The sequence below is a fragment of the Stomoxys calcitrans genome, chromosome 1 (genome assembly GCF_963082655.1).
Source record: "Stomoxys calcitrans chromosome 1, idStoCalc2.1, whole genome shotgun sequence".
NCBI lineage: Eukaryota > Metazoa > Arthropoda > Insecta > Diptera > Muscidae > Stomoxys > Stomoxys calcitrans.
In genome coordinates, this window is record NC_081552.1 from 232,856,025 (window position 1) to 232,868,043 (window position 12,019).

The window sequence follows — 12,019 nt, forward strand, 5'->3', positions numbered from 1 at the left end:
ACCTTGCCTTACTGCCTTGCCCTAATAGCCCTTAATTTTGAGAATTTCGTTTGCATTGATCGCTGTTATTTAATGACAATGACTTATCTTAATGACTTTTTGTGACAATACCATCATTTAGATGACTGCCTTCGTTCAAATCTATTGTCACAAAGTTCCCCTAAGCGTTAAAAATTTTATTAAATGACATTTGATTCAAGGCTTTGTGGTCTTAAACAATTTTACATACCTTCCAGCGTTATAAAATTATTGTTTTTTTTTCCCCATATGCATTTTATGTGTGAGACGCATTTGTGTGAAAGGCATCGGAAATGATGATTAACAGTTGATATCAAAGTTTGGACAAAGCCAAACCAATGATTAGCATATTAATGGTCATTTTATGATGATTAAATACCTGAAAAAAAAATAAAATTGGTTTAAATTTGAATATAAAAAAAATTAATTTAAATAATAAAATAGTATTCTTTTCATAATAATAAGGAAATAAAATTTTTTATTTAAATAAAGTTGTATTTTTATAAAAAAAAATATTTTTTGTGCTCTTTTCGAACTTTTTCTAGCTCTAGAATCTATTGAATGCTTTCTATTCAAAGAATATTAAAGCAAAGAACTTATAAAAGTTGAACAAATGTGTGTTATTATTCCAAACACTTTGACTGGCTTGATGGATCATGATTTCTGATACACCATGTACCTTCAAAACACCTTTGTCATATTGATTAAGGTGCCCCACATACCCAAAGACTATTGGAGACGGTGTTTCGCATGGAAGAATATGAGGATGATGGTGAAACACTGCATGTTAAGTTGCCCACAGTGCAAGTTGAATAAACAGACAAGGCATACGGAGGAAAGATATATGATTACAGAAACACTGGCGACAAGTTTTGAGATGGTGTCAATTCATACAGTAGGTCCTCTTCGAATATCCGGGAATAACCGTTATATTCTTATTATACAGTGCGACTTGACGCAGTATATAGTAGCCTAACCGATAGAGACGAGAGAACTGTGGCGAAGACTTTAGTAGAGCAGTTCATTCTCATCTATGGAAGTTTTCAGATAGGGAAATCAGATACGTGTACTGAATTTATCAACCAGCTTATGTCAGAGGTATGTAGTCTACTTGATATTAAACAGGCTTTAAGTACACCACACCATCATGAGACCTTGGACTCGATAGAAAGAAACCATAGGATACTTAACCTCTTGCACTGGCGCTGTTGAGTGCCTGCATAAAAAAGCAAATAAAAGCTTGCAAAGTTCGGCCGGGCCGAATTTTATATACCCTCCACCATGGATCGCATTTGTCGAGTTCTTTTCCCGGCATCTCTTCTTATGCAAAACAAGAACTAAATAAGAGAGATAGATTTAAATATATGGGAGCTGTATCAGGCTATAGACCGATTCAAACCATAATAATCACATATGTTGATGGTCATGAGAGGATCCATCGTACAAAATTGCATGCAAATCGGATAACAATTGCGCCCTCTAGAGGCTCAAGAAGTCAAGACCCAAGATCGGTTTATATGACAGCTATATCAGATTATGGACCGACTTGAACCATATTCGGCACAGTTGTTGGATATCATAACAAAACACGTCGTGCAAAATTTCATTCCAATCGGATAACAATTGCGCCCTCTAGAGGCTCAAGAAGTCAAGACCCAAGATCGGTTTATATGGCAGCTATATCAGGTTATGGACCGATTTGAATCATACTTAACACAGTTGTTGGCTATCATTGCAAAACACATCGTGCAAAATTTCATTCCAATCGGATATGAATTGCGCCCTCTAGGGGCTCAAGAAGTCAAGACCCAAGATCGGCTTATATGGCAGCTATATCAGGTTATGAACCGATTTGAACCATACTTGGCACAGTTATTGGATATCACAACAAAGCACGTCGTGCAAAATTTCATTCCAATCGGATATGAATTGCGCCCTCCAGAGGCTCAAGAAGTCAAGACCCAAGACCGGTTTATATGGCAGCTATATCAGGTTATGAACCGATTTGAACCATACTTGGCACAGTTGTTGGATATCACAACAAAACACGTCGTTCAAAATTTCATTCCAATCGGATATGAATTGCGCCCCCTAGAGGCTCAAGAAGTCAAGACCTAAGATCGGTTTATATGGTAGCTATATCAGGTTATGGACCGTGTCTGTTGAAATCACGCTACTGCCTCAAAAAATGGATATATTGAGCTGAAACTTTGCACAGATTCTTTTTTGTCGATAGACAGCTTAAGTTCCCAGTTGGGCTATATCGGACTATATCTTGATATAGCCCCCATATAGACCGATCCGCCGATTTAAGTTTTTAGGCCCATTAAAGACTCATTTATTATCCGATTCTGCTGGAATTTTGAACAGTGATCTGCGTCGATGTCCTCTTTCAATTTGGCTCAAATCGGTCCAGATTTGGATATAGGTGCCATATAGACCGAACTCTCGATTTAAGGTCTTAGGCCCATAAAAGGCGCATTTGTTGTCCGATTTTGCCAAAATTTGGGATAGTGAGTTGTGTTAGGCCCCTTGATATATTTTTGTAATTTGGCCCAGATCGGCCTGGATTTGGATATAGCTGCCATATAGACCGATCCCTCGATTTAAGATTTTGCGGCCATAAAAGTCGCATTTATAATCCCATTTCGCTCAAATTTGACACAGTGACTTATGTTAGGCTTTTCGACATCTGTGTCGTATATGGTTTAGATCGGTCCAGATTTGAATATAGCTGACATATGGACCGATCTCTCGATTTAAAGTTTTGCGGCCATTAAAGGCGGATTTATTATCCGATTTCGCCGAAATTTGGAACAGTGAGTTAAGTTAAGCCCGTCGACATCTGTGTCGTATATGGTTCAGATCGGTCCAGATTTGGATATAGCTGCTATATAGACCGATCTCTCGATTTAAGGTCTTTCGCCCATAAAAGGCGCATTTATTGTCCAATTTTGCCAAAATTTGGGATGGTGTGTTAAGCCCCTCGACATACTTTTGCAATATTACACAGATCGGTTCAGATTTGGATATAGCCGCCATATAGACCGATCCCTCGATTAAAAGTTTTGGGCTCATAAAAGGCGCATTTATAATCCGATTTCGCTCAAATTTGACACAGTGACTTAGTTTAAGCTCTTCGACATCTGGGTCGTATATGGTTCAGATCGGTGTAGATTTGGATATAGCTGCCACATGGACCGATCTCTCGATTTAAGGTCTTGGGCCCATAAAAGGCGCATTTATTGTCCGATGTCGCCGAAATTTGGAACAGTGAGTTCTGTTAGGCCCAACGACATACTTTTGCAATATGACACAGATCGGTTCAGATTTGGATATAGCTGCCATATAGACCGATCCCTCGATTTAAGGTTTTGCGGCCATAAAAGTCGCATTTATAATTCCATTTCGCTCAAAATTTGACACAGTGACTTATGTTAGGCTTTTCGACATCTGTGTCGTATATGGTTTAGATCGGTCCAGATTTGAATATAGCTGCCATATGGACCGATCTCTCGATTTAAAGTTTTGCGGCCATTAAAGGTGGATTTATTATCCGATTTCGCCGAAATTTGGAACAGTGAGTTAAGTTAAGCCCCTCGACATCTGTGTCGTATATGGTTCAGATCGGTCCAGATTTGGATATAGCTGCCATATAGACCGATCTCTCAATTTAAGGTCTTTCGCCCATAAAAGGCGCATTTATTGTCCGATTTTGCTAAAATTTGGAATAGTGAGTTAAGATAAGCCCCTCGACATGCTTTTGCAATATGACACAGATCGGTTCAGATTTGGATATAGCTGACATATAGACCGATCCCTCGATTTAAGGTTTTGGGCTCATAAAAGGCGCATTTGTCATCCGATTTCGCTCAGATTTGATACAGTGACTTATCTTAGGCTTTTGGACATCTGTGTTGTATATGGTTCAGATCGGTCCATATTTGAATATAGCTGCTATATAGACCGATCTCTCGATTTAAGGTCTTTCGCCCATAAAAGGCGCATTCATTGTCCAATTTCGCCGAAATTTGGAACAGTGAGTTCTGTTAGGCCCAACGACATATTTCTGCAATTTGACCAAGATCGGTCCAGATTTGGATATAGCTGCCTTATAGAGCAATCTCTCGAGATAAGGTCTTAGGACCATAAAAGGCGCATTTATTGTCCGATGTCGCCGAAATTTGGAACAGTGAGTTCTGTTAGGCCCAACGACATACTTTTGCAATATGACACAGATCGGTTCAGATTTGGATATAGCTGTCATATAGACCGATCCCTCGATTTAAGGTCTTGCGGCCATAAAAGTCGCATTTATTGTCCGATGTCGCCGAAATTTGGGACAGTCACTTATCTTATGCTTTTCGACATCTGTGTCGTATATGGTTTAGATTCGTCCAAATTTGGATATAGCTGTCATATAAACCGATTTCTCGATTTAAGGTCTTAGGCCCATAAAAGGCGCATTAATGTCAAATTTCGCCGAAATTTGGAACAGAGAGTTGTGTTAGGCCACTCGACATTATTTTCAATTTGGCCAAGACCAGTCCAGATTTGGATATAGACCGATATCTCGATTTAAGATCTTCTTACGGCCATAAAAGGCGCATTTATTGTCCGATTTCTTCGAAACTTGGAATAGTGGTTTGTGTTAGGCTCTTCGACATATTTCTGCAATTTGGCCCAGATCATTTCAGATTTGGGTATAGCTACCATATGGACCGAACTCCGACTTATGGTTATGGACCCATAAAAAACGTTTATATTGTCCGATGTCGCCGAAATTTGGGACAGTAAGTTGTGTTAGACCCTTCGACACCCCTCCTTAATATGACCCAGATCCAAATCGGACCTTATTTTGATACAGCTGCTTTGGGGGCATAAATAGTGTATTTTTCACCGGATTATGACGAAATGTGGTTTGCTTATACACCCAAGGTGATGGGTATCCAAGGTTCGGCCCGACCGAACTTAATGCCTGTTTAATTGTTTTACTTTTTAAGGAAACATAACCTTTTGTGAAATATATTTTGGTTCAAATTTAAGATTTTTTACCTACCACCATAGAATGGGGGTCTACTAATCTAGTCATTCTGTTTGTAACACCTCGAACTATTCGTCTCAGATCCCATTGAGTACATAAATTCTGGAACGTCTCGATATTCTGAGTCGATATAGCCATGTCCATCCGTCTCTCCGTCGAAATCACGATAGCGGTCGAACGCGTTAAGTTAGCTGCTTCAAATTTTGCAGTGATATTTAATTGTGATGTAGGTCGATGGGGAATGCAAATGGGCCATATCGGTTCAGATTTGGATATAGCTCCCATGTAAACCGATCTCCCGGTTTGACTTCTTAAGCCCCCGGAAGACACAATTTTTGTCCGATTTGGCTTAAATTTTGCAGATAGTGTTCTGCTATGACTTCCAACAACTGCGCCAAGTTTTCCACCATGCCAAAAACATATGACAAATTTTTTAAAAAATCAACTCCAAAAACTCATCATAGTCAATGTTAAAGAACTGAGATACATATAATAAAATGTCCCCAACTCATACCAATATCCCCCCTATAGAAATGATGTCAATCGAAATGAGTTGAACGAATTGCAATTAAATGTCAAAAGTTGCAAACTTTTCCAAATTTGTACAAAACTTGACCGAAACATTAACTAAGTAAGAAAGAAGAAATACAACTTGGAATTGCATCTTCGTAAACTATCTTAGGATACAGTGGACTGAGAGCAAGACGAAGGTGGGTGGTGTAGGTGAAGACAAAAACCAACATCATTATCATAGCCAACCAACATCATTAGTTTTTGTATATTTTTTTTTTGGCTTTGTGGTTTTGACAGTACGTTAAGTTTTCAAGGTCTTTGTTAGTTTAGTTGTGCTACATACATCTTGCCCTGCTATCGTCCCCTTTTGTCTCTCAAATGTTCATGCCTTCATCATTTGTATGCATGCATACAAAATTTTAATGACTTTTTTGTAGTGTTTGGTTTGGTTTGTGCCGTTCCTCATACAAAATCTGGGAATAGGGTAATTCAAAGCAAAGGTGGCTGCAGCTTCAATGATTTGTTAGCACAAGACAAGACATCCAGACAAAGTGACCACATTTGTTGTGTGTGAGACACAGAAAAGCAATGACATGGACAGAAATGCTTGGCCATGCTCAGATTGATATAAAAACGAAAGGAAATTCAATGAGAAATTTGATACTTGTGGAAAATTGCATTGCAATGACATTACTTAAGGTGATTAGATGAAGGAAGAAGTAAAACTTTGAGGGGCCCAAATCCTCACATTCTAACATATGAGTCATAGTTTAGAATGCGAATATGAAAGTTGGTTTGGGTCCCTCAAAGTTGTACATAACATGATAGAATGTCGCACTAAAGTCTCCAATGGGCTAAATGTCCGTTTGAGAATGTCAGAGCAGACGCAGACACATTACTACAGGCATATTAATCAGCCCCATGTCACAATCGCCTTTTTGTGCGCTCAAAAAGTAACCTCGAAAAAGAAAATTTTAAATAAGGACTAAAATCTCAAAAATGTTGGCGAATCTAAAGGACAATGGGGCAAAACAATCAAAATTCGTCATCAGAGCGTCAAAATCGCGCGTATTTGCACTTAAATCGCCACGTTTTTTCGTCAACAAATGTGTATTTTGAAAATTTAAAATATGCTCTGAATTCAGTTTTCGATGGGGAATTGTATTCGCCAAAGTTTTTTGCTAATTTCGAAAAAATAATATGACGCGTCATTGGCCTAAGACCTGCGCGTTTTCGGTGAAAAAATGGGAATTTCGAAAATCTGAGAAAAGATCAAAGTTTTCTAAATCTCACAAATGTTGGCGAATCCAAAAGACAATGGGGCAAAACAATCGAAATTCGTCATCCTTCGCGTTTTTGGTGAAAAATGGCAAAAAAATCAATTTTTTGCGAAAAGCGAAAAAAGTTTTTTGACCATTTTTCAGACCAGGCCATAAGTCATTGAAATTTTCGAAAATCAGCAAAAATTCGAAGCTATCAAAATCTCAAAAATGTTGGCGAATCTAAATGACAATGGGGCAAAACTTCGAAATTCGCCATCAGAGCGTCAGAATCGCGCGCATTTGCACGTTTTTTTTTGTCAACAAATGGATATTTTGAAAATTTAAAATATCCTCTGAAATCAGTTTTCGATGGGGAATTATATTCGCCAAAGTTTTTTGCGAAATTCGAAAAAATAATATGACGCGTCATTGGCCTGAGACCTGCGCGTTTTTTGGTAAAAAAATGGGAATTTCGAAAGTCTGAGAAAAGATCAAAGTTTTCTAAATCTCAAAAATGTTGGCGAATCCAAAAGACAATGGGGCAAAACTTCGAAATTCGTCATCAGAGCGTCAAAATCCCGCGTATTTGCACTTAAATCGACACGTTTTTTTGTCAACAAATGGGTATTTTGAAAATTTTAAATATGCTCTGAATTCAGTTTTCGATGGGGAATTATATTCGCCAAAGTTTTTTGCGAAATTCGAAAAAATAATATGACGCGTCATTGGCCTGAGACCTGCGCGTTTTTGGTGAAAAAAATGGGATTTTCGAAAACCTGAGAAAAGATCAAAGTTTTTAAAGTCTCAAAAATGTTGGCGAATCCAAAGGACAATGGGGCAAAACTTCGAAATTCGCCATCAGAGCGTCAGAATCGCGCGCATTTGCACGTTTTTTTTTTGTCAACAAATGGATATTTTGAAAATTTAAAATATACTCTGAAATCAGTTTTCGATGGGGAATTGTATTCGCCAAAGTTTTTTGCGAAATTCAAAAAAATAATATGACACGTCATTGGCCTGAAACCTACGCGTTTTTGGTTAAAAAATGGGAATTTTGAAAATCTGAGAAAAGATCAAAGTTTTCAAGATCACAAAAATGTTGGCGAATCTAAAGGACAATGGGGCAAAACTTCGAAATTCGTCATCAGAGCGTCAAAATCGCACGTATTTGCACCTAAATCGACACGTTTTTTTGTCAATAAATGAATATTTTGAAAATTTAAAATATGCTCTGAATTCAGTTTTCGATGGGGAATTATATTCGCGAAAGTTTTTTGCGAAATTCGAAAAAATAGTATGACGCGTCATTAACCTGAGATGTGCGCGTTTTTGGTTAAAAAATGGGAATTTCGAAAATCTGAAAACTGAATTTGAATTCAGTTTCCAACAAGGAGTTATATTCGCCAAAAAGTCCTTTATGGATTTCCCTGGCCCGTCCCCAAGTTGGTTCTTGTCTGTTATTGTGTCCCCTCCTAAGTGCCGGTATCTGTTAGACGCGAAAGCCGGGCAATGACATAGGAAATGTTCCAACGTCTCATCATCTTTCCCTCATGGCCCACATGGGTTGGGACGCTCCACCCCATGCTTTGTTCTCAAATTTTTATATCCGAAACGTTTCTTATTCCAAGGGCGAACCCTCCCTCTTTACCAAAAATGTTCAAATTTTGCACATTCCACTATGGAGCTACCCCTGCACCTTCTCACATATCAATGGGTACAGTCCGATTCAAGATTAAGCCCAATGACAAGGGGCATCCTTTTTATAGCCGAGTCCGAACGGCGTGTGCAGTGCAACACCTCTTTGGAGAGAAGTTTTACATGACATAGTACCTCACAAATGTTGCCAGCATTAGTAGGGGAAAACCACCGCTGAACATTTGTTTTTCTGATGGTCTCGCCAGGATTCGAACCCAGGCGTTCAGCGTTATAGGCGGACATGCATACCTCTGCGCTACGGTGGCCTCCCTCTTTACCACCATTTTCAAAAATGCCACATCTCAGAGATGAGTGCGCCTATTTAAGCGAAATGCCACCTTATGGTACCCCAACAACACGAAATTGGTATACAATTTTGGGTTCACATAACCTAGGGGGACGCCCCATCCGAACGGACATGTTTAGCGATTGGGACAATATGGGTGTCAAACGAAAGGTATTTAAGAGTAGAATACGAACTTGGCATAAACATTTCACCCTAAGTGTCGGGGGTGTCCCCCACCCCCAAATCACCACCCAACAGGACACTTTTATCGCAAATGGGCATTATGGGTATCAAATAAAAGGTATTTAAAAGTAGAGTATAAATCTAACATAAAAATGTATACCTTGGTGTCTGAGGGACCTTCCCACCCGCCAAAACCCCCAACAGGACATTTTTACCGATTGGGACTAAATTGAAAGATATTTGGGAGTTAAATACGTATATGATGTGAAAAATAGAGTCCAAGTACCTAGGAGGCCGGCCCAGCCCCAAAATCGCCTCAAAAGTAGCGCCCAAAATCAAAAATAGAGTAGTACGAACTTCGCAAGACGTAATAGATAGAAGCAAGAAAGAAAAGTGGAAGGAATTAAGAGAAGATATAAACCGGTAACCTTGGAGCCTCAAATACAAAATTGTGATGGAAAAATTCGGCGCACGGAGCCCATCAGCGGTGATGGACGGGAGAACAATGGATAATCCACACACTCTTTTCCCGAAACGACCCCACAGAAGTTTATGAAGAGCCTACTGATAACATGAACCCGTTTACGATGGAGGAGCTAAAGAATGCAGCCCGCAGCCTTCAGAGCAGAAAAGCCCTTGGCCCTGACGGAATACCAGCCGAGGTCATCAGGCAGATAGGTGAAAGCAGACCAGAACTTCTTCTGAAAATGTTTAACCGTTGTCTATTGGAAGGTGTTTTCACGGTGTTATGGAAGAGACAAAAGCTGGGACTCATAAGCAAGGGCAAAGGTGATCCAACATCCCCATTCTCATCACTATGTATGATGGATATGGCCGACAAGCTTTTGCAGCGACTTATATAGCCACGACTCCAGAATGCCATCATTGAAGGAGGTGAACTCTAAATGAGACAACATGGCTTCCGGGTAGGAATGTCCACGATCGGAGCTATCAGAGATGTGGTGGAGATAGTAGAGGCGGCTAGGCAAAGGAACCACTACTCCAGGCCGATTGTCCTCTTGGCCACATTCAATAACCTCAAATGGTCTGACATCCTCCGAGCGCTCAGAGAGAACGTTAATATACCGGCGTATATGATGAGAATAATGAGAAGTTACTTGCGTAACAGGGTACTTATCTATAACTCTTAGGATGGAACGAGTGAATATGAGGTCACATCAAGAGCGGCGCAAGGATCCACACTTGGACCGTATGTTTGGAATGCCATTTATGACGAAATACTTCGAACAGAAATGCCAGACGGAACTTTTCTACTAGGATATGCTGACGACATCGCTGCCGTCATCACGGCAGCAGACACGGAAGGTGCAGAGCGCTAAGTACGACAGGTGATGCCAAGGGCGAAAGACTGGCAGGACTCTTACGGCTTGCAATTTGCCATGCAGAAGACGGAGTTGCTACTCCTAACGAGAAAAAATATCCTAGTGGAAGCAGATATGCACAACAGATTGGGGACCAGATACAAAGCTCACCTATGCAGAGCAAATTCGGCATGCGACAACAAAGGCCGCGAGGATAACGGCGCCACTCAGCCGACGGACGGCAAACATAGGTGGGGCTCTCCCGAGCAGGCGCAGACTCTTAATGGAGACATGCAATAGCATCCTCCTTTATTGGAGTGAAATATGGGGCCAGACACTGCAGACAGCATGCCGAGCGAAATCCCTGCTTTCGGTACAGAGGATGGCGGTTCTTAGGGTCATATCATCCTACCGCATATCATCAAACGGATCATATACGGGTCATACAAGAGGAGACTAGCAACAAAGGTGGACAAATGAGAATCGGGTCAGGTGGACATAACGACCAATAACCGGTGTAGAGATGTGAAGAGATAGGAAGCACGGTGGACGTAACGACCAATAACCGATGTAGAGTTGTGGAGCGATAGGAAGCATGGCGACTACTACGTCACACAGCTGTTGACAGGCCATGGTTACTTTCGGAAATACCTGCATAGAATAGGAAATCATCCTCAAGCAGGTGCATTTATGAGCAGCTAGATTGCTGCAGACCATGTGGAACATACATTCTTCCACTGCAAGCGCTGAGTCGAAAGACGCAGGGAATTGGAAACAGCGGTTGGTGGCGTTTTGCCTGAGATAATAGTCCAGAGGATGTTGGAAGATTAGAGGAAATGGGAGGCAGTGATGAGATACGCCGAACAAGTACTGCGCAGAAAAGAGGTAGACCTCGACACAGGCGCGACACAATGACTATGATATGAATAATCACCAGATATGGGGTCCAGCTCGAAGTAATGCCAAAGCGGTTTCGAGGTGGAATTAATCTCCAGGGGTAACACAGGGTGGATTTTTAGCCAGTCCAGAGGATGCTGGAAGATTAGAGGAAATGGGAGGAGGTTATAAGATACGCCGAACAAGTACTGCGCAGAAAAGAGGTAGACTTGGACACAGGCGCTACACAATGGCGATGATATGAATAATCACCAGATATGGGATCCACCTCGAAGTAGTGCGAAAGCGGTTTCGAGGTGGAATTAATCTCCAGGGGTGACAGAGGGTGGGTTTTTAGCCAGTACCGTTAATGACGGAGTTCGGCATAAGGCGAGAGACATATTCGTAAAGCATTTCCCATCGTGACTTGCCAAAAAATAAAAATAAAAAACGGAATGACAAAATGAATTCACCCCCATCCTTCGATGGTGGGTATAAACATATCATTAAAATCTTATTCTATTCTAATTGGTCTACATGTCCACTTTGAGAGTTTTGAGAGTGGGGTAACCTGCCGCCGCCGCATAATCCTGGATTATGATTATGCGGTTGATAGGACACCTGTTTACTTGATACAAAATATTTATTACCAATTCGATTCTACTTCCAAACATCTTCGTTTTGAGTTGTATATCGACCTGATTGGGCAATGTGCCCGCTCGGGTGGGGCGTCCCCCTTGAGATTTTGTTTGCATTTTTACACAAATTCTTACTCTACTTCGTAATAAATTTGATTTAATTTCCACATTAACTGATGGCA

General features: G+C 40.5%; 1 protein-coding gene across 1 annotated transcript in view; it reads right to left on the reverse strand.

Annotated features, from left to right (window-relative positions):
* Window positions 1–235: 235 nt before the first annotated feature.
* The window catches only part of LOC106094000 (BAI1-associated protein 3), a 420,062-nt gene continuing 408,278 nt past the window's right edge, over window positions 236–12,019 (reverse strand). Inside the window, exon 14 of the transcript XR_009396576.1 lies at window positions 236–397. The gene's annotated coding sequence lies outside the window, so the exon portion shown is untranslated. The remainder of the gene's footprint in view (window positions 398–12,019) is intronic.